We start from the raw sequence: 23535 nt of genomic DNA on the forward strand, positions 1-23535 counted from the left end.
ACTGCTAACTAAGAACTTTCTTCTTTCACAGGACCTCAGGAGGAAGAGTGGACCTCTTGACACTGTAAAGTTGTCATGCTGTTCCTCAGCATGGAGGTAGGTGCAGTTTTTTATTCTGGGCACAAAAGTCTCTCAGATTAACTGTACTGGTACTATACTGTTGGGGGCTAAGATTGAGATCTACCTTATCAAATAGTGATATGACCCAGACACTCTGGCAGTTTACTAACCCAGAAGTGCTGGGATATAGGTGCAAAAAAGTTATAGTTTATTTTCCAGACTCTGGTATTTTGTTACTGACTTAGAGGCGCTGGGAGATAATGTGTGAGGACGTTTTATTACCAGACACTCAGGCATTGCTTAGGAGCCTTGAAGCGCTGGGACATGCTGTGTGGGGTTACGTTAGATGGGCTGGCTGACGCTGGGGACAGTTTAGGTGCAATTATATTTTTGTTACGTTCCGGAATGGCTGGGGGTTTACGCCCACGAAGGGCGGGGCTTACTGCTTCGCGCGCTTTGACAGCGCAGTTACTGTGGCGTTCCGGAGTGAAACTTCCATAGATATTAAGTTATTATCTTGGAAGTTATTATCTTTGGTTGCTATTTCTTCTGCTCGCAGAGTTTCTGAGCTTTCGGCATTACAATGTGATTTTCCTTATCTTATTTTCCATACTGATAAGGTAGTGTTACGTACCAAACCTGGTTTTCTTCCTAAAGTTGTTTCTAACAAGAATATTAATCAGGAAATTGTTGTTCCTTTCTTGTGTCTTAATCCCTCCTCTAAGAAGGAGCGTCTGTTACATAATTTGGACGTAGTCCGTGCCTTGAAGTTTTATTTGCAGGCGACTAAGGATTTTCGTCAAACATCATCTCTATTTGTTGTTTTTGCTGGGAAACGTAGGGGTCAGAAAGCCATGGCTACCTCCCTTTCTCTTTGGCTGAGGAGTATCATCCGTGTTGCTTATGAGACTGCTGGCCAGCAGCCTCCAGAACGAATTAAAAACGATGCTTCTGTTGAACAGATTTGCAAGGCTGCAACTTGTTCGTCTCTTCACACTTTTTCCAAATTTTACAAATTTGATACTTTTGTCTTGTCTGAGGCTGCTTTTGGGAGAAAGGTTCTTCAAGCAGTGGTGCCTTCTGTTTAGGTTCCTGTCTTGTCCCTCCCTTTCATCCGTGTCCTATTGCTTTGGTATTGTATCCCACAAGTAAGGATGAAATCCGTGGACTCGTCATATCTTGTAAAAGAAAAGGAAATTTATGCTTACCTGATAAATTTATTTCTTTTACGATATGACGAGTCCACGGCCCACCCTGTTATTTTTTAAAGACAGGTTTTTATTTTTTGTTGAACTTCAGTCACCTCTGCTCCTTGGCTTTTCCTTTCTCTTCCTAACTTCGGTCGAATGACTGGAGTGGGAGGGAAGGGAGGAGCTATTTGTGCAGCTCTGCTGTGGAGCTCTTTGCCTCCTCCTGCTGACCAAGAGGCGATATCCCACAAGTAAGGATGAAATCCGTGGACTTGTCATATCGTAAAAGAAATAAATTTATCAGGTAAGCATAAATTTCCTTTTCTACTACTCTGTTGATAGATTAGACTTCTACACTGACATAATGTATTTCTGGGAAACAAATTATTTACTCAGGTCAGATAGACTAACATAGATCATGGATAATGCTTCTGGCCCCAGTGGAGGTGTCCTTTGTCGAGGTTTGTTGCACCAGAGTCAAGACTTATTTTAATTATTATGATAGGTTTAAATGAAGATTAATATCAAGACATTCTGCAAATACGTATAATCGCTGTACCCTATCTCCACCCTATGTGTTAGCTTAAATCCCCCTAATAAATAAGGCAAACCATAACCCGAGTAGGGATTATGAACCCAACATAAACTTAAGCTCCTCGAGCTGAACCTACTTATGGTAATTTATCACTTCCCAAAGCTGTCAGGAAATGTGTGAAATCATGCCTTAGTGATGTACCTTTGACGTTACTGTGAACAACTGTATTACTTGTGATTGATCTAGACTGTGACTATAACAAATCTGTCAATGTAAAGTTTTGTCATTTCTGTTAATGTTGTTATGAACAATAATAAATATTGGAAAAAACAAACAAAACAAAAACAATATTCTGCTGTGCCATCAGAGGCCAGCTTGTAGTTTCTGCAAACAATAAGGTCTAGAGACCTTTAAGAGGTGCGCTCATATAACTAATATATAAAAGAAAATACAATGACAGAAAGTCCAAGATATATTCCTCCAATAGGCGGACCCTTCCAATAGCGGATTCAAAGATAAAGGCAGCACTCCCAAGTGGTAGACGATGTAGCAAGCTCTGGAAAAACAGGAAAGAGAGAGGCGCCTAATAGTGTATTAACGTTGATCCCATAAACATATCGGAGGACAGACAAGTGACAACTCACAGATTGGGGAAGCACACACAGTGCTATTCACAGCAGGCCGAGACCTCTAAGTCGCTCAGCAGACTCACTCCTAGCGGCACTCGGTCAGTCATGTTAGAGGATGTCCGTGAATCACAATGGAACTCGCCAGCCGTGTCAGGAAGAGTATCCGGTAGAATCAGCCAATCCAGACGCCCGAATGGGGCATGAAAGGAGTCCAGGGAATGGCGTAGGTCACAAACTCAAAGCAGAACAAGGGTATTAAATACAAGTTTTATTTTGAAACCAATAAAAACAGCAACGTGTTTCTCGGCTAGATGTACCGTTTCATCAGGCTGTAAATGTAAAAATCCCACGCTCATTTATAAACCCTCTTTCAACCAATCATTACTGCGAGTCAATATATGCCCACCTCCCAGTGGCCCGCCTCTAACACATTGTATATACTGCAGGCAGCTGCGGGGAAATGATACAACAAATAATTATAAACTAACAAAGATTTGTATAGTTCTCAAAATAAAGCAGTAACACAGTAACAGACAAAATTACTAGCATTATCGTTGAATCCGTATTCTGCAGTATCCGGACAACGTCCACAAATAGTGGTAAGGACCTAGACCGTAATAATCATGGTACCTCTCAAAAGTAAATGTTGACCAAGCACTGCAAAACCACAGATCCCATCGGTGTCATAAACCAACAGTAATTCAAATACACACACGCAAAAGGTCATATATGAATGTATTTCCAAACGGTCTATCAATCCCCAAAATATATCATAACAGATCTCCTATGAATTTGTTATTTAAGAAAAAACTTAGATGAATCAGAGTGTCTCACTATCAGCAATAAATAAATGATAAGAACAAATCCATATATATATAGTAAACCAAACCTAAAGAAATAAAATACTAATGTTTATATTACAAATCTATAACTAATGTGGTAAAATCAAAAATAGATTGACCACTGCATAAGTGTCATACCGTGAATCCTTATGCTTCTTAAAAAAATAAATACTATGTGTATACATACAAATATAAGTATATAAAAATATATATGAATATATATAATCAAATGTGATTATATATATATATATATATATTTATTTATTTATTTTTTATTATTATTATTTTATTTTTTTTTCTGGACATATACTGTAATAATGTATCTTTTTCTTATGGTATTGATACTTAAAATGAAAGTAAATCCTAGCGTTTTACAAATGCTAGGATTGACTTTTGAAACAAATAAAATGGACTTTCATTCATGATGTAGAAAGCTCCTTTATTTGTTTTAAACTATCGCCGTTTTTAGCTGCTACAGCAGCCCACGGTTAAAAAATTTTTTACTAAGAGGTGACGTTTTCACCTCTAAGCCAATAGCCGTGCGGTAAATCCGGCTTGGCGCCTATGGGAGCTGGATTTACCACACGGCTATTGGCTAAGAGGTGAAAACGTCACCTCTTAGCAAAAAAATTTTTTAGCCGTGGGCTGCTGTAGCAGCTAAAAGCGGCGATCGGTTAAAACAAATAAAGGAGCTTTCTACATAAAGTATCTTACACTTCATGAATGAAAGTCCCCTTTATTTGTTTCAATAGTCAATCCTAGCGTTTGTAAAACGCTAGGATTTACTTTCACTTTAATACATTATCACATGAATCATATGATCACATTTGATTATATATATATTCATATATATATTTATATATGTCTCATATTTGTATGTATACACATAGGGGCCAATTTATCAATGTCTGTCCAACATGATACGCTGTAGCGTATCATGTCTGACAGACATCGCTGAATGCAATGCCGCCCCCTGCAGATTTGCAGTCAATCGCCGCTAGCAGGGGGTGTCAATCAGCCCGATTGTATAGGATCGGGCAGGTTGCAGTCCGCAGCCTCAGAGGCAGCGGGCCAGTTATGGAGCAGCGGTCTTAAGACCGCTGCTTCATAACTGCCTGAAGGCTCATGCGGAAACAGGGGCATAAAGCTCCATTCGGAGCTTGATTATTCGGGACCCATAGTATTTATGACAATCACCTGTCTACTAGATTACTTGTTTCATGTATTGTGCTCTAGGAAACCCCTATCTAAGCACCAATATTTTACAATTTTGATATACTGTACATTTAGAGCACCATGTATTCGTCGTCTACCAGATCATTGTCATAAAAATGCCAAATACCTCACAGCAAATGTCCTATTTTGGGGGGTTTGCAACTCTAATGAACTATAACCCTCAACTTAAAAATAAAATTCAGAATTTTGTATTCCCACCATTCAACTACGAGAATTCATGTCCTCAAAGTTGTTTTTCTTTTTTAATTGAAAACCAATGCATTATATAAAGCAATAATAAAGTATATTACACAATTCTGGTTGTTTTCCTCTTTACACAGTAAACTAAATAACATAAAAACAATGTGAATGCAATGACTATCTTATTATTATTACTACCAGTTATTTGTAGAGAGCTAAGAGATTCCACAGTGATATAAACAGAGGTATGATATGCAAGATAACAATTATAGGGAACAAGTGGATAGAGGGCCCTGTCAAGAGTTGCACTGTTGTAAATCAGCTCTCATGAAGGGGCTTGTAGGTTTACATGCTAAGGGGTTCACAGGAATAACAAAGGAGGGGAGGACTGAGATTAGAAAAGGCTATCATATATTAAATGCATCCCTGAACAGTAGAGTCTTTAAAGAGCGCTTGAAACTTTCAAAACTAGGGGAAGTCTTGTGGAGTGAGGCAGAGAGTTCTAAAAATAGGGACCAGTCTGGAGAAGTCCTGTAGACTGGAATGTGAGGAGGTAACAAGAGAGGACAGGTCATGAGTAGAGCGAAGGGGATGGGAGAGAGAATATCTGGAGGCAAGGTCTGAGATAGAGGGGGAGCAGTGCCATTGAGGGCGCCTTAAATGTCAGAGTCAGAATTCTGTGTTTAATTCTGGAGGCTTTAGGAAGAAAGTGAAGAGACTGGCAGAGAGCTACGTGTATTGAAGATCAGCCTGGCAGAGGCATCATTATGGATTGTAAAGAAGATAGATGGCAACTAGGGAAACTAGAGAGGATGGTTTTGCAATAGTCAAGGCGGGAAATTATGAGAGAATGGATTAATATCTTAGTTTTGTCTTGTGTAAGGAAGAGGCAAGTTTTGGAGATGTTGTTAAGGTGGAAACGGCAGGAGTTGGCCAAAGACTGGATGTGAGGAGTGAATGAGAGATCTGAGTCAAGTGTGACCCCAAGACACTGGGCGTAAGGGGTTGGAGTAATGATGCTATTTTTAAAAGTTATATAAAGGTGGGGTAGTGAATTTTGGAAGAAGGGGGGAAAATAAGTCAGTTTTGGAAAGATTTAGCTTAAGGTAGTGAGAGGACAATCAGGATAAAATATGAGAAAGACAGTAAGTGACAAGAGTTAGCAAGGTCAGGTGCCATTAGCATACGAATGATATACAGGGCCGGTGCAAGGATTTTTGTCTACACAGGCGAAGGTGCATTTTGACTTCCTCCCCCAATTTTAATTTACTTTAACCTCTGCAGATAAAAAAAGTACATCTCACTGGCATCAGGGCATGGGCCCCAGCCCCAAGGCAAAGTCTGCCATGCCAGCCTATGTATATAACAGACAGTCAGTCAGTGAGCCAGTTCTAACTATTCTATTTTAATTAAAAAGGCCAATATTACAGGGAGTGCAGAATTATTAGGCAAGTTGTATTTTTGAGGATTAATTTTATTATTGAACAACAACCATGTTCTCAATGAACCCAAAAAACTCATTAATATCAAAGCTGAATAGTTTTGGAAGTAGTTTTTAGTTTGTTTTCAGTTATAGCTATTTTAGGGGGATATCTGTGTGTGCAGGTGACTATTACTGTGCATAATTATTAGGCAACTTAACAAAAAACAAATATATACCCATTTCAATTATTTATTTTTACCAGTGAAACCAATATAACATCTCAACATTCACAAATATACATTTCTGACATTCAAAAACAAAACAAAAACAAATCAGTGACCAATATAGCCACCTTTCTTTGCAAGGACACTCAAAAGCCTGCCATCCATGGATTCTGACAGTGTTTTGATCTGTTCAACATCAACATTGCGTGCAGCAGCAACCACAGCCTCCCAGACACTGTTCAGAGAGGTGTAGTGTTTTCCCTCCTTGTAAATCTCACATTTGATGATGGACCACAGGTTCTCAATGGGGTTCAGATCAAGTGAACAAGGAGGCCATGTCATTAGATTTTCTTCTTTTATACCCTTTCTTTCTCTGCCCTTTACCAATCCAGCCACGGGCCCATCCATCTGGCCCATCAAGACTCACTCTCATTTCATCAGTCCATAAAACCTTAGAAAAATCAGTCTTGAGATATTTCTTGGCCCAGTCTTGACGTTTCAGCTTGTGTGTCTTGTTCAGTGGTGGTCGTCTTTCAGCCTTTCTTACCTTGGCCATGTCTCTGAGTATTGCACACCTTGTGCTTTTGGGCACTCCAGTGATGTTGCAGCTCTGAAATATGGCCAAACTGGTGGCAAGTGGCATCTTGGCAGCTGCACGCTTGACTTTTCTCAGTTTATTTTGCATCTTGGTTTTTCCACACGCTTCTTGCGACCCTGTTGACTATTTTGAATGAAACGCTTGATTGTTCGATGATCACGCTTCAGAAGCTTTGCAATTTTAAGAGTGCTGCATCCCTCTGCAAGATATCTCACTATTTTTGACTTTTCTGAGCCTGTCAAGTCCTTCTTTTGACCCATTTTGCCAAAGGAAAGGAAGTTGCCTAATAATTATGCACACCTGATATAGGGTGTTGATGTCATTAGACCACACCCCTTCCCATTACAGAGATGCACATCACCTAATATGCTTAATTGGTAGTAGGCTTTCGAGCCTATACAGCTTGGAGTAAGACAACATGCATAAAGAGGATGATGTGGTCAAAATACTCATTTGCCTAATAATTCTGCACTCCCTGTATATATATTTAAATAAAATGAATCATGACTAACTGTACGCTGACTGAGACACGGGCCTCTATTTATCAAGGTCTGTCTGACCTGATCCGACAGTGCGGATAAGGTTCGACAGACCTCGCTGAATATGGCGAGCAATACGCTCGCCGTATTCAGCATTGCACCAGCAGCTCACAAGAGCTGCTGGTGCAACGCCGCCCCCAGCAGGGGGGTGTCAATCAACCCAATCGTACTCGATCGGGTTGATTTCTGGTGATGTCTGTCCACCTGCTTAGAGCAGGCGGACAGGTTATGGAGCAGCGGTCTTTGTGACCGCTGCTTCATAACTGCTGTTTCTGGCGAGCCTGCAGGCTCGCCAGAAACACAGGGCATCAAGCTCCATTCGGAGCTTGATACATATGCCCCACTGAGTCTGTAGCATTGCCCAAACTTTAATTTACTTTAACCCCTGCAGATAAAAAAATTACACCTCAAGGCAAAGTCTGCCATGCCAGCCTCTCTATGTATATAACAGACAGTCAGTCAGTGAGCCAGTTCTAACAATTTTATTTAAATTAAAAAGGTAAATATTATATATATATACTGTATTTAATTTAAATAAAATGAATCATGACTAACTGACTGTACTCTGACTGGACTGAATTCCAGTGACTAACTGTTTCATTAAATTGTGTGATGCTGGTGTGGGGTTAAATTAATTATGCGGCTGTGATTGCCAGTGCCAGGCCAGCCAGTGCGCACTCACCGTCCTCCTCTACGTTGACACCAGTCTCTGAGGCCTATTTAGCAAGGGTCTGTCGGACCTGATCCGACAGTGCGGATCAGGTCTGACAGACCTCGCTGAATGCGGAGAGCAATACGCTCTCCGTATTCAGCATTGCACCAGAAGCTCTTGTGAGCTGCTGGTGCAACTCCGCCCCCTGCAGATTCGTGGCCAATTGGCCGCCAGCAGGGGGTTGTCAATCAACCCGATCGTACTCAATCGGGTTGATTTTTGGCGATCTCTGTCCGCCTGCTCAGAGCTCGCCAGAAACACGGGCCTCAAGCTCCATACGGAGCTTGATAGATAGGCCCCTCTGTCTCAACACACCCCTGGTCCTGGGGGGATCTAATGCACCAGAGGATAAGTTGAGTAATTGCCACTCCAGCAGACTGGATTATGCCAATGTGCCACTGCCACTCAGCTCAACCAGCTGTAAAGTACTGTCTGTGCCACATTCTCACAGTGCTGCGGCCGCACTCACTGCCGCCATTAGCCCCCGGGCCCTGTGTCACTCACTCTGACTCAAACCATCACTGAAAAGTCCCGGGCCGCCACGCATTCTGCCCACCCCTAGACCTCTGCCCTCAGATGACCCCCGCCCTCCTACCTCACTATTCACTACAAATTGCAATTTACCGCTGGTCTGGGTGGGCCACTGTACCGCCGGTCTCTCTGGCCATCTTTGGGCGTCACTCACGTGGCTCAGCTGACAGCCTCAATTTCAAAATCACAGTGTGACTGACAACAGTCACGAGGCACCAGCATCCTCACATTTGTTTCCCTCTCAGCTCCACCGCTGTTGTTATAATTATATTTCTTGTTTGTTTGTTCACTATGGGAAGTGAAACATACAGGATTTCTTATAGCAATTATTATAGGAATTGACAAAAAATATGTATAGTGTTACAGGTTGGTTAACAGAATAAGACTTTTGCTAGGTTAACCTATCTGTGTTAATATTTGCCAGCTAGATAGTTTTATCCTACAAACACTGTAGTCTGCAGTAAACTAATTAGGCAGGATTAAAGTTCAGGTTCATGCAATAATACTGTCCAGATAATCAGTGAGATATTGATCAAAGTAGATACTGAAGCGAATGTAATATAAGGTATCAAGTAATAGTATTGGTAAACATACGACCTGATAATCAGTTCTGGAAACAGAGGTGTGCAAAGTTATATGAGAGACCGCGGAGGTTTGCGGCTTGCAGCGTGGAGCTGTGTGAGAATGGCTCCAGGCGATAGCTGATGACGTCAGCGGGTAGCAGCCGATACTGGTCTGAGACAAGCCGAAAGTACAAGCTGCGGTTAGTAGCGAGAGCGAGAGTGCCGCTCTGAGATGCTGGGGAAATTAGGTGGAGCCGGATTGGCTCAGTTTCACACACAGTTCACTGAGAATTGCAGATAATCCAGCATAGAAGAGAGGCAAAGGTGTGTCTTAAATAGGCAGGTGCATTCATTAAAGGGGCAGTGAGCAGAGAAAAAAGGAAGGATCTGACATATCCCCCCCCCAAGAACACCCACAGCGAGGGTTCTAAGGACAAGGTCTTTCCGGATTTCTACGGTGGAAAAGTGAAACACACCTGGGGGCCGTGACTGAAGTAGCAGGTTCCCATGAGTCTTCAGAATGATCATACCCTTTCCATCGTACTAGATATTCCAAAACACCCCTTCGCCTCCTGGAGTCAAGAATAGCTTCTATCTCATATTCCAAATCCTGGGAAAGAACATGTGTAACAGAATCCACGGCAAATCTGTCGGAAAGACAAGGTTTAACCAGGGAGACATGGAAAGTCGGGTGCAACTTATATGAGTGAGGCAGTTGTAGAGTGACAGTAGCTGGATTCCTAACGGCAATTATAGGAAAAGGACCTATAAATAGCTTACTCATTTTCTTGGAGGGTGTATGTAAGCGCAAATTTTTAGTTGACAACCAGACTAGTTGTCCAACCTGGTAGACAGGTTGAGGCTTATGCCGCAAGTCATAATAACGTTTATGGGATGCTTTTGCATGTTTTATGTTGTCTCGAGCAACTGACAAGGTCTGGGAGATGTCATTCACAGTGTCGTTGACTTTAGGACAGGGAGATGGTGTATAAGGAAGGAAGCTGATTCTGGGATGGAGTCCATGATTGAGAAAGAAAGGGCTAAAGCCAGTTGAAGAATTCTTAGCGTTGTTGTAGGCGAATTCTGCCAGAGCTAGATGGTCAGCCCATTGATCCTGTTGGTTGGAGCAAAAGCAGCGGAGGTACTGCTCCAACCACTGATTGGTGCGCTCTGCCTGTCCATTCGTTTGTGGATGATATGAAGTTGTGAGCTTTTGAGTTACTTGTAGAGTATTACATAAATGTCTCCAAAAGCGAGAGGTGAATTGTGATCCTCTGTCCGAAAGGAGTACCATAGGCAACCCATGTAATCTAACAACGTTCCTGATAAACAAGTCGCAAGTTTGTTGTGCAGTGGGTACTCCTATAGCTGGTATGAAATGCGCCATCTTTGTTAGTAAATCAACTACTACAAAAATGGAGGTGTAGGACAAAGATTTTGGTAGATCGACAATAAAATCCATTGCGAGATGAGTCCAAGGGGTTTCTGGAACTGGATATGGTTGTAGAAGTCCCATTGGAGATTGATGTGATGGTTTACATGTGGCACAAATACCACAATTTGAAATATAGTCTTCTACAGAGGAAAGCATAGTTGGCCACCAGTAATTACGCTTAAGTAGCTCTAGAGTTTTTTGTATGCCTAAGTGTCCCGTGAGTGGGGAATCATGATGAGCTCGTAAAAGAGAAATTCTATACTGAGGTGGTATGTATAGATGTTTACCACGGTAATATAAACCATCTGGATTTCTTTGCAGAAGATGAGTTGGTTTTGTGGAATCCTGATTTTGAGCTTTCTGGAACTGAGGATCTTTATGAACGAGTAGACCTAAAAAGTTTGATGAGGGTATAACTGTAGACGGGGTTTCCACATTGAGCGGTCTAATGTCTTTGCGGGAGAGGGCGTCAGCTTTGCCGTTTCGACTACCAGGTCTGTAGGTGATGAGATAATTGAATCGTGAGAAATAGAGATTCCAGCGGAGTTGTCTGGAGGAGAGAGTCCTACTTTGTTGTAAATATTGTAAATTTTTGTGATCTGTAATAACGATAATAGGGTGTAAAGCTCCCTCTAATAGATGTCGCCATTGCTCAAATGCAGTTTTGATGGCCAGTAATTCCTTTTCCCCTATGGGGTAATTTCGTTCAGCTGGTAGCATGAGCCTGGAAAGATAGGCGACAGGATGCATCACATCAGTAAGTGATTGTTTCTGTGACAACACTGCCCCCAGAGCATAATCCGACGCATCAACCTCTACAATAAATTGTAAATCTGGGTCTGGGAATTTAAGAATAGGTGCCGTGGTGAAGTCAGTTTTCAACTGTTGGAAGACTCTCTGACAGTCAGATGTCCAGTTAAAAGTGTTTGTGTGTTTTGTTAAATCAGTAAGTGGTTTAGCAGTCTGGGCGAAATTACGAATACATTTTCGATAGAAATTCGCAAAACCAAGGAATCTTTGTACTTGTTTGCGATTTTTTGGGGTAGGCCACTGAGTGATAGCATGGATTTTAGAGTCATCCATCTTAATACCAGTGTTCGATATAATGTAACCCAAGAAAGTGACTTGACTGCAATGAAATTCACACTTTTCTAGTTTAGCGTATAACTTATGTTGACGAAGTCTTGCTAACACTGTTCTCACGTGGGTCACATGTTGTTGTATAGTATCAGAATAGATCAAGATGTCGTCAAGATAAACTACTATAAAGGTGTCCAAGATGTCTTTAAAAATGTCATTTATGAAACATTGGAATGTAGCTGGAGCGTTACATAACCCAAAAGGCATAACGGTATATTCATACAAGCCATAACGAGTTCTGAAAGCTGTTAACCATTCATCTCCAGCTCTCATTCTTATAAGATTGTAAGCACCCCTGAGGTCCAATTTTGTGAAGACTTTGGCAGTGCGCAATCTTTCTATCAATTCAGGGATGAGGGGTAATGGGTAGCGATTTTTCTTGGTACGTTTGTTTAACTCCCTGTAGTCAATAATTGGTCTGAGTGACTGATCTTTGTTTTTAACAAAAAATATACCTGCGCCAGCAGGTGAGGTGGAAGGTCTAATAAACCCTTTTGCTAGATTTTCCTGTAGATATAATTTTAGGTGATCTAATTCGGGTTTAGATAGGGGGTATATGTGACCCACTGGTATTGTGGAGCCAGGTAAGAGGTCTATAGGACAGTCGTAGGTCCTGTGTGGCGGAAGTGTCTGTGCATCAGTCTTGTTAAATACGTCTTGGAAATCAGTATATTCGGATGGCAACTGAGAAGTAGATGAGAGAAGAATGTTATTGAGAGGGAAACAAGTTTGAGAGCAGTAGGTAGACGTTAGGTCTATAGTCAATTTGTGCCAGTCAAAGATAGGTTTATGGAGTTGTAACCAAGTAAGACCTAATATAACAGGATATAGAGGACTAGGTATAATGTCAAAGCTGATAGATTCTCTATGTCCTGTGGAGGTGCACATAAGTAAGGGAGTGGTTTCAAGAGTTACTGGACCATAGGATAATGAAGACCCATCAACCAAATTTATAGAAACAGGAGACATTTTTGCTTGTGAGGGTATTTTATTTCTATTTACAAAATCACAATCAATGTAATTTCCTGAAGCGCCTGTATCAATAATCGCATCAATCTTTAGGCAATGTAGATCCCACTGTAAAGTAAAAGACATAGAAATATGTGGTTGTTTTGGTCTGTTTACTGAAAGGCTAAGAAATGTTGAAGAAGTCTTACCGTTTTTTGTCTTTTTTAAGAGAGGACATGCTGTCAGGTCATGCTCAGGGGCAGCGCAGTACATACACAGACGATGAGTGCGTCTTCTGCCCTTCTCCTCAGGTGATAAAGGACCTCTGATAAATCCAATATCCATTGGAGTCTCATTATCCCTAGAGGGTACTGGTGGAGTATTCTGTCTCTTGTATGAGGTTGGGGTGTTTGCCCTCTCTTGTTTGCGTTCCCTTATACGCCTATCAATTGTAGTACAATGTGTGAAGAGATCCTCCAAATGCTCTGGTACACCAGTACGGGAGAGCTCATCTTTGATATCTTCTGAAAGCCCAATCCTGAACTGATGTCTAAGCGAGGGTTCATTCCACTTTGATTCAATTGCATAGATTTTAAATTGTGATATATAATTTTCTACAGGTTGTCTGCCCTGTCTCAAGGCCCTGAGAGAGGATTCGGCAGATTCCTGTTTAAAAGGATCTTCATATAGTGAGGATAGTGCCTTTAGAAAATCCTGTATAGAGTTTAGAATGGGATTCTGATTTTCAAACAAACTATCCGCCCAGACACGGGGTTCACCCCTTAAATAAGAGATAGTAGTCAACACCTTAATTCTATCAGTGCTATAAGTTCTGGGTTTTAATTCAAACATCAAAAGACAAGCATTTCTAAATTCCTTAAACATTGCTCTATTACCACTAAATTTGTCAGGAAAAGACACCTGTGGTTCAGGATGTGCTTCTGAATGTGCAGTTTTAGCAGTATACATATCTCTAAGGCAATCTTTGAGCACCTGATTTTCAGTTTGCACATCTCTGAGAGTTAAATTTACAGAATCCATACGTTGAGTTAAAGTGGCAATTTGGTTTGCAATTTCTGTCATATCCATAGTGCTATACCTGTATTTAGAGGCTGGATTATACTGTTATAATTATATTTCTTGTTTGTTTGTTCACTATGGGAAGTGAAACATACAGGATTTCTTATAGCAATTATTATAGGAATTGACAAAAAATATGTATAGTGTTACAGGTTGGTTAACAGAATAAGACTTTTGCTAGGTTAACCTATCTGTGTTAATATTTGCCAGCTAGATAGTTTTATCCTACAAACACTGTAGTCTGCAGTAAACTAATTAGGCAGGATTAAAGTTCAGGTTCATGCAATAATACTGTCCAGATAATCAGTGAGATATTGATCAAAGTAGATACTGAAGCGAATGTAATATAAGGTATCAAGTAATAGTATTGGTAAACATACGACCTGATAATCAGTTCTGGAAACAGAGGTGTGCAAAGTTATATGAGAGACCGCGGAGGTTTGCGGCTTGCAGCGTGGAGCTGTGTGAGAATGGCTCCAGGCGATAGCTGATGACGTCAGCGGGTAGCAGCCGATACTGGTCTGAGACAAGCCGAAAGTACAAGCTGCGGTTAGTAGCGAGAGCGAGAGTGCCGCTCTGAGATGCTGGGGAAATTAGGTGGAGCCGGATTGGCTCAGTTTCACACACAGTTCACTGAGAATTGCAGATAATCCAGCATAGAAGAGAGGCAAAGGTGTGTCTTAAATAGGCAGGTGCATTCATTAAAGGGGCAGTGAGCAGAGAAAAAAGGAAGGATCTGACAGCTGTCCACCTCCAGCCTCTCACTGACTGACCGATACTCATGTGACACACAGACAGTCTCTCAGTCAGATATGCGTTACGCTGAGTGCCAATGTGCAAGTGAGCTCTCTGAGCTGCCCACACACGCCCTCCCCTCCCTGACCCCTATCCATGAATAATGCTGCATAGCAAGCAAAGCAATTAATAGCAATTAACTAGCAAGTACAAGATCTGGAAGTGAAATGTCTGTGTCCTGAGTGACAGTCAGTGTTGTGTGTGTGTGTGTGTCGTGCGCTGTGCTCACATAAATTGTTCACTACTCAAGCTGTTTTGCCAATGCCGGCAGCCAGGCAGATCCGGTGCCCCTCTGCTGAAGGCACCCTGAAGCGGCTGCTTAGTCTGCCTTACACAAGCGCCGGCCCTGATGATATAGAAACTTGTGGAACTTTATAAAGGAACCTAAGGACGACATATAGATTGAGAAGTGAAGGGGACCAAGGACATATCCTTGTGGGACACCAACAGAAAGTGGGAGAGGGGAAGAGGATGCACCAGAAAAGGCTACACTAAAAGGTACAGTTAGACAGGTAGAAGGAGAATTACAGAGGGCGGTGTTGCAAATGCCAAAAGATTGGAGGGTTTGGAGCAAAAAAGGGTGGTCCACAGTATAATAGGCTGCAGACAGATCAAGAAGGATTAACAGAGAGAAGTAGCCTTTTGATTTTGCTGTAAGTAGGTAATTAGTAACCTTGACGATTGCTGTCTCTGTGGAGTGTGGGGGGCTAAAACCAGATTGCAGCGTGTCAAGGAGGGAGTAGCTGTTAAACGGATGGGATTGACGTGACAGGTAGTGAAGTGAGAGGACAATATAAGGGCAGGAGGTGGGGGTGCGCAGAGAAGTTTATTGAAAGTGAAGAACAGACGTTTTGGGTTTGGAGAAAGAGTAGAGATGTAATCTTGCTTAGAGAGTTTAAAAGCAGAATAATAGGAGTTAAAGATGAACTTGTAGTAGAGAAAGCTGAACCCCGAGATTTTCTCCAATGTCGCTTAGCATGCCAGGCCTGAGGATGAGTGCGTGACTTCATAGTTATGGTAGGAGGTGCCAAATTGTCAAGGACCAAAGTAAGAGTGGAGTTGTAGTGACAGATTGGTCAGGGCATGAAAAGGAGGAGATGGAATAGAAAAGAGGTTTTAGAGTGTTTGTGAGATGTTGCTGATATAGTGACTTAATACTTCTGTGGATTTTGGTGTGAGGACTAGATGGTGGGCGAGTAGTAGGAAGTGCTGTGATAATACAAGTGAGGAGATGATAGTCAGAAAGAGGAAAAGGGGAATTTGTGAGACATGAAAGATAGCATCAATAGCTGAAAAACAAATCAAGAGAGTGTCCATCGTCGTGAATGGGAGACTCAGTCGATTGTCACAGACCAAAGGAGGAAGTGAGCTGGAGAGGGGTTTTTTTTTGCAGTGGGGCAGTGGGATTATCAACAGGGAGGTTGAAATCCTCCAAAATGAGGGTATTGCTGCCTAACGAGAGGAAATAAGGTAGCAAGGCAGAAAAATGATCCAGAAATTGAGTAGATGAGCCAGGGGGCGGTATATGACTGCAACACGTATAGAGATGGACGAGAATAAGGGAATCATGTGGGTTTCAAAGGAAGAAAAAGTGAGGGAAGAGATGGGTTGTATTTGGTGAAAGGTGCAACGGGATATATATATATATACATACACACACACAGAGAGAAGCACACTGTGTATATATACTGTATATATATATATATATATATATATATATATATATATATATATATATATACATACAGAGATCTTTGTTTCTTTGAACACATACAAATGTATGGGTATCCTAATGAATAAATGAAGAGGGCAAGTGTAAGAATAGGTGAAATTCAGAGGAAGCTCTATATAAGATCATTTATTTATGGAAGTATTTTATGCCACATGCATGATCTGTTAATATACAACAGATGGTTAGAGTTGGTAACAGAAAAAGCACTGAGATTTATATTTGTCTAAAGAAAAATTTTACACTTGCCAGCGAGCATTCCTAAGGATAATTTGTGCACAAACATGCATTTCCTGTTAATTTCAAATTCAAAATAAAGGGTTTTAATCCTGTTTATGCAAAAAAAGTAACTTGTTTATATACTTCTCTTTCTTAGGTATGGTATAATTTTATTTTATTTTATTGTTCAACAAGTATAAAACACAAAACAAAGCTTGAACATGGGTTTGTGAAATGGTGACACTGTAAAAGTATTTATTCTTTAAGCGTCACACCTACTACAATCATGTCAACTTTAAAATAAGAACATTTTACTGCTGGTATTTAATTCACATTTGTTTTATGAAATGGTACTCTTTAGTGCCATACAAATATATACTTTAGAGTGAAAACTGTATGTCAGCTTTCGTTAAGGGGTTAAAAGGACAAAATGCCAGTGCCAATATCTATGCTTGCACAGGTGCTAATTGGTATGTTCAGTGGACTGTGCACGTGCACCAGACATTAACACAAGTCACTGATAAAATGTATAAGAAAATGTCTAAATAAGCCTTATTTTTTGCACACTTTGCATTGCAAAAAGCTTTGCAAAATGATGTTTGATCTATACAGCCCCATACTATCCCTTTAAAGTGATGGTAAAGAATGATTTTCTAAAATGAGGCATTTCTTTTTCTGTAAAAAATCCAATATAGAATAAATATATCATGAACTGTATCCTACCTACACTTATTGTTCCCTCTGACCCCTTCGGAAAATTGATGGTAAACCTTCCCCTTTGTATAAACAGATCTGGAATGTTAGTGATATTTTAGGTGGAGTTCAGTTGTAATGAAGATGCGCTATAACTTACTTTTTAATGTAAATTAGAATACACCGCTCTCTGGCCACTAACTTCAAAAAGTATTTTTTTTTGTCAGCTAACGGTTGAACTGTTCTCCAATTGTCGTTCTAGCCGTGCAGCTTTTTTTTTTATACAGCTAGAGTGCTAATAAGAGAAAAGTTCAAACTTTTAGCTCACAAAAAAAAAAAAAAAAAACTTTTGAAGTGGGTGGCAATTTCAGTGCTACATTAAAAAGTAAGTTACAAGGCATCTTCATCACAACTGATGATTTAAAGTCCATCTAAAATTTCACTAACATTCCGTATCTGTTTATACAAGGGGAAAGTTTACCATCCGTTTAATCTTGCTATGGTGTAGTGATGTCTAGAATGGTGCCATCCACTCTATACCTTGCATAGAATTTGCGCACCCAGCATGTGCAGTGTTAGTCTCATGGTATCCTTTGTTGAAAAGCTTATGTAGATAGGCTCGGGAGCAGTAATGCACAACTTGGAGCTAGCTGCTGATTGGTGGCAACACATAGATTCCTCTTGTCATTATCTCACTCAATGTTTTCCAAACCTCAGCTGTGCCAGAGAAGCTTAGGTTAGTGCTGAAGCTGCGGTGAAATAAAGGTACCTATTCATCAGTTTTTTAATAAGTTGCATAAAGAACAAGTGCATAATAAAAAGATAATGCAATAGCAGTTGCTCTAAATTTCAAATATGCAGTAGATTTTATTTCTAACAAATATCAATATGTACTTCAAATTGCCAGCCCCCTGTACCATGTGACAGCCATCAGCCAATCACAGACTCATATACACTGAACTTTTGCACAAGCTCGGTAGTAACTGGTGCCTCAGAAAGTGTGCTTATAAAAACTGTATGCACAGTACTGGAAGCAAATTGGAAAGTCTCTTAAAACTGCATCAAACTCTCACAAATTTCAGCTGCAGTGTATTATATTACTTCAAATGGGCTGAGTGGCACAGCTTTATACTGGCTGAAGCAGGCTGCTATGTCTTAGATTAAAAAAATGACGGTTTTAAAACTATGAGTTAAACCTTTTTATGTTATTTTAAGAATTGTAAATTTCTTCTGGGTGAAAAAAATACGCTGATTATATCAAAAGATATTTGCTACAAATGTATAAAAATGTAATTAAAATACCGTAAGCAGATTGCACAGTTACATTATACATATACTGCACTAACAAGGAGTTTGCTGTCCCTTTATCTGACAGCGCAAGCAGAACAAACAGCACAAACAAACAACACAATGTAAACAGTAGAAGACAGAGGGTGCTGTCAGATGCATCAGGTCCCCAGAGCACAGGATTAGTTATATCAGGTGTATAATAAGGCCACCAGCAGATAGTGCAGGTACTGAGGTATATTTAGCGTGACGTATAACACTATCACTCGGGTGCCAGACATGACAACAACACACCGGCAGCCAACGGGTTTAAACAAGGCCAGCGCACTGCAGGTGCCAGCAGCCCCGAATTACGGTTACTCCAGCCTGTGCGTGACGTATGAGGAGCTCCACACAACACAGACTGCCCACCAATAGGACGCGGAGTGAAAGCTGCGCATGCGTCTAAGCCTTCCTCGCGCACTGTCTCGCTTGGAACATTACGCCGGTAGCGGTTGTCTGGGTAACGTCCCCTCGATGTCCCGCAGCCCGGGTGGGCAGCTCATGGTGGTGCCAGGATGCTGCAGGTGCAGTTGGTGTAGAAGGGAGCTGATTTGCTGATTGTTTGTCATATAGGTAGAACTTCCTTGCCCAGCTCTGCACATGTTACGTCTAATCCCATGGGGTTCGCCTTGGTTCTCAGGTGCGGATGTAACGCATGGCATAGCGGTGTAGTAAATACTTCCGGCTGTACACGGGTTAAACGTGTATTGTTTGCCCAAAAAGCCACTGAGGGGCTAAGACCCCCTGCACTAGGTCGGTACACATCATTCCTTCGGTATTAGGAATGTTAAGACCCCCGCTAGGACTCTCAGGACACAACCAGCAAGTAAGTGACCTGCTGGAAACCTTAGGTAGACATGAAGTGAGTGGCTCCAGCTGTCAAGTGGTTAATCATAATGTTATTGTGAGTGTAAATAGCAGAGGGATTGGGAAATCACCTCCCAGCTGAGGAATTCTGAGAACCAGAGAGTTGTTAGAGTAACAGTTATTAGAATTGTGAGCCCCTTGGCTGCCAGAGCGCAATATGATGACAATTCTACAGAGAAAATACAAACTTCATCTAGTTTTGTTCTCATGTGAAGCAGGCACCTACATCACAGGCTGTTATTGTAACCATGAGCTTCTCATCCTATAATGCAGCTCAAAACATTCACTGAAATGGGACAAATATCTGAAGACTCCTAAGGTTGATTATACATAATATCTGTATCCTTCAAATCATAGTTATTTTGCCAGAGCTGTATTCAATGAGAAATGATTGTTGTTGCATAGATGGCCATGAATATTTTAATTGTATCTTTGGTTGCTATTATATTTTTAAAACTTTTTAAAAAAAAACATTTATCTGTAGCATTTACATGTGACAGTTCTCACTGAGTTTATTACAGTTTTCTGTATTACTTTCTGTGTTCCTTTCCAATGCTTTTTGGGGCTGAACTATATTAAATGGACAGTCTACTCCAGATTTTTTTTTATTATTTAAAAAGATAGATCATGCCTTTATTACTCATTCTCCAGTTTTGCAAAACTAACAGTTATATTAATATACTTTTTACCTCTGTGATGACCTTGTATCTAAAGCCCCCTTATTTCAGTTCTTTTGACAGACTTGCGGTTTAGCCAATCAGTGCTGATTTATAAACAATTCCATGCCCTATCTGAATCATGAAAGTTTAATTTTGACTTAACGGTCCCTTTAAAGGGACATTAAACCCCAAAATTTTCTGTTATGGTTCAAGTAGAGAATACAATTTTAAACAACATTCTAATTTACTTCCATTATCGAATTTGCTTCATTCTTTAGATATACTTTGTTGAAGAAATAGCAATGCACACGGGTGAGCTAATCACACGAGGCATTTATGTGCCGCAACCAATCAGCAGCTACTGAGCCTATCTAGATATGCTTTTCAGCAAAGTATATCAAGAGAATGAAGCAAATTAGATCATAGAAGTAAATTAGAAAGTTGTTTAAAATTGTATGCTCTTTCTAAACCAGGAAAGAAAATATTTGGGTATCATGCCCCTTTAAGATGCAGAAAGTAGTCTTATCAGTGCCACAGAAGCTAAATTCATCAAAGTGGAAATGACATACTGTGAAAAATCTATTTATAATTTGCAAACAACGACAAAAAATGGTTTGCCCTTGTACTCTCAAAATTGTGATGATCATGGTCCTTTAAAGAGGAAGTGGTGGTTATATGGTTTAAATTGACGAAAGGGTCACGCTAAGTTGTCTAGCGCCAAACAAGTTATTGCTTAGGAAAGCTTTAAAGGGACATACAACCCAACATTTTTATTTTATCATTCAGACAGAATATACAATTTTTAACAACTTTCCAATTTACTTCTATTATCAAATTTTCTTGTATCCTTTGTTGAAAAGCATGAAGGTAAATTCAGGAGCGTGCACGTTTCTTTAGCACTATATGGATACAATTTTGCAACAATGTTATACATTAGTAACAGCACTATTTCATATAATGTAGTGCTCTAGACGTGCAAGCTACCTAACTAGATATCTCTTCAACAAAGAATAACGTGAGAATGATGCAGCTTTGATAATAGAAGTAAATTGGAAACTGTTTTTTTTAAATTGTATTCTCTATCTGAATCATGAAAGAAAAAAAAAAAATAGTTTCATGTCCCTGAACTTTAAAGGGGCAAAACTATTTATCTCCCTCTCTCACCAAGATTATAATACATTTTTTCTTCTCATTTTGTGATATCATAATTGGACAGATTTCATAGATCTAATCTGGTAAATAATTGATATGCAGCATTGGTGCCTGGAGACTGGATGTGCTAGACTATAATGGGTAAAGAAAATGTATGTACTGCATTAGATTCTGTGTTTTTTAATGTATCTGGCTCTCCGGCATGTTGGTCTACAAAAGTCCACCCCAAAAAGTTGAACGGCACTGCAGCGGAACATAGATCATATCCCTCCCACAGGTTTTCTCACAATACAGTATCTACAATCTGTTAAACATCAATGGTGCTTCAGAATAGTTTGCCAAGCGAGTTTGCAATAAACGTGTTATTAAAAACAGGATACTTAGCACAGCATAGTTGTTAGGATGTCCCTTTAACCTGCAGTGCCTAAGCTTGTCACCCTGTTTAAGAATAGTAGCCCATCACTTCTCTTGAATAACTGGTCTCAGATTAGTTAAAGGGATGTGGTAGTCAAAATTAAAGTTTAATCATTCAAAGAGAGCACCCATTTTTTTTTTTATTTTTTTTAAATTAGATCTATGACGTATACCCCTGCTACCCCGACTGGGTAGCTCTGCCAAACGGGTCCTGCTTCCTCCCTGCCGACTGCAGCTATGTAGCTGGCAAGTGACCACAGCCTGTAGCCACCCCTGATGCCCGACAGCACCAGTACTCAGGGTCCCACCCTGTGGCAGACTCCAGCTACCCAGACTAGGTAGCTCTGCCAGGGTGTCCTTCCTCTGCCTGGAACAGGCTGCTATGTAGCCCAGGAAAGTGATTTCTATGTAGCCCAGGAAAGTGATTCTAGCAGGAGCCCACCTAAATGACTAGACAGACTAGCATTCAGGTGAGCTCCTGCTAGAATCACTTTCCTAAGCTACGTAGAAATCACTTTCCTGGGCTACATAGCAGCCTGTTCCAGGCAGAGGAAGGACACTCTGGCGGAGCTGCCTAGTCTGGGTAGCTGGAGTCTGCCACAGGGTGGGACCCTGAGTACTGGTGCTGTTGGGCATCAGGGGTGGCTACAGGCTGTGGTCACTTGCCAGCTAAATAGCTGCAGTCGGCAGGGAGGAAGCAGGACCCGTTTGGCGGAGCTACCCAGTTGGGGTAGCAGGAGTATCCGTCACATTGGTGGCAGCGGTGGGATTTGTTATTGGGGACAGGAGATACAGCCCGTTGAAGTTATGGGGATAGGGGTGTCCAAAACCCCCGGTTCCCAAAGCAGCTCCCCTCCGGTAATTCCCCCACCTCTTGTCCTTCTTAGGGGCTACTAATCCCCAAAATAGCGGAGCTCTGAGGCACATGGTTGCTGGAGCGACCAGGGTTAAATTTAGCGGGTGTCCTGCTGTCCTGTGGCCGACCGGGAGTTCCAGGAGCCTGGACAGCCTGAGAGGGGTTAGGCGGGTGTCCGTTGTGAGACGGCCGACCGGGAGTTCCAGGAGCCCAGCCAGCCTAGGAGGGTTTTCCAGGTCATAGACCAGCTCTTCTCTAAACAAGTTTGGAACACAAAACCATGCAAACAAATGCTTCCAGAGTTTGTGGTTGCTCTGAGGAGCCCAAAACCACAGAGAAACAACAGGGGTGAGGTTGTAGGGGGGTGGGGGTAGCCTTAGCTGTCTGATATCCGTGACAAGATCATTTCTGTGAGAGCATTCCTAGGTATGTTTAGGAGTGTATGCAGGACCGTCTTATAACACAGGGCAAAAGGGGCAGCTGCCCTGGGCCCAGTCTCTGTTGAGGGGCCCAAGAGTCCTAAAAAAAAAAAAATAATAAAAAAAAATTGATTTAGTTGTTTTTTGGGATGTTGGGGTGGAGAGCGAAATTGCATGGGGTGGGGCCCAAGAAAATTTTTGTCCATGGTCCAATCAATATTAAAGACGGCCCTGAGTGTATGCATGTCTTGAGCACTAATTGACAGCTGTGTATGCAACATTAAATAACATTATTCCAAACATTGCTGCCTTATAGTGCTCATGAGCCTATTTAGGTATGCTGTCATAGAAATGAGCTATGATTCAATAAAATATATATTTGCTTGCTGTATCTCAAATATGAATTTTTTATTTTTTTTATTTTTTTTTAAGCTTTAATTCCCATATCCCTTTAAGTTAAGCAGGAATCCAGTATTGCAACTTTTTAAATGTTTTAGCGACTTTAACAGGAAGCACAAATAATTCAAATATTTACAAG

The 23535-nt window shown here is 41.0% G+C and overlaps 1 protein-coding gene across 2 annotated transcripts in view; it reads left to right on the top strand.

Moving 5' to 3' along the window:
• Window positions 1-19048: 19048 nt before the first annotated feature.
• The window catches only part of TMEM243 (transmembrane protein 243), a 99522-nt gene continuing 95035 nt past the window's right edge, over window positions 19049-23535 (top strand). Inside the window, exon 1 of one of the 2 annotated variants that reach the window (XM_053716502.1) lies at window positions 19049-19154. The gene's annotated coding sequence lies outside the window, so the exon portion shown is untranslated. Of the gene's footprint in view, window positions 19155-19206; window positions 19457-23535 lie in introns of those variants that run through there. The other variant, XM_053716503.1, reaches the window with a different exon arrangement.

This window comes from Bombina bombina, chromosome 6, assembly GCF_027579735.1.
Source record: "Bombina bombina isolate aBomBom1 chromosome 6, aBomBom1.pri, whole genome shotgun sequence".
NCBI lineage: Eukaryota > Metazoa > Chordata > Amphibia > Anura > Bombinatoridae > Bombina > Bombina bombina.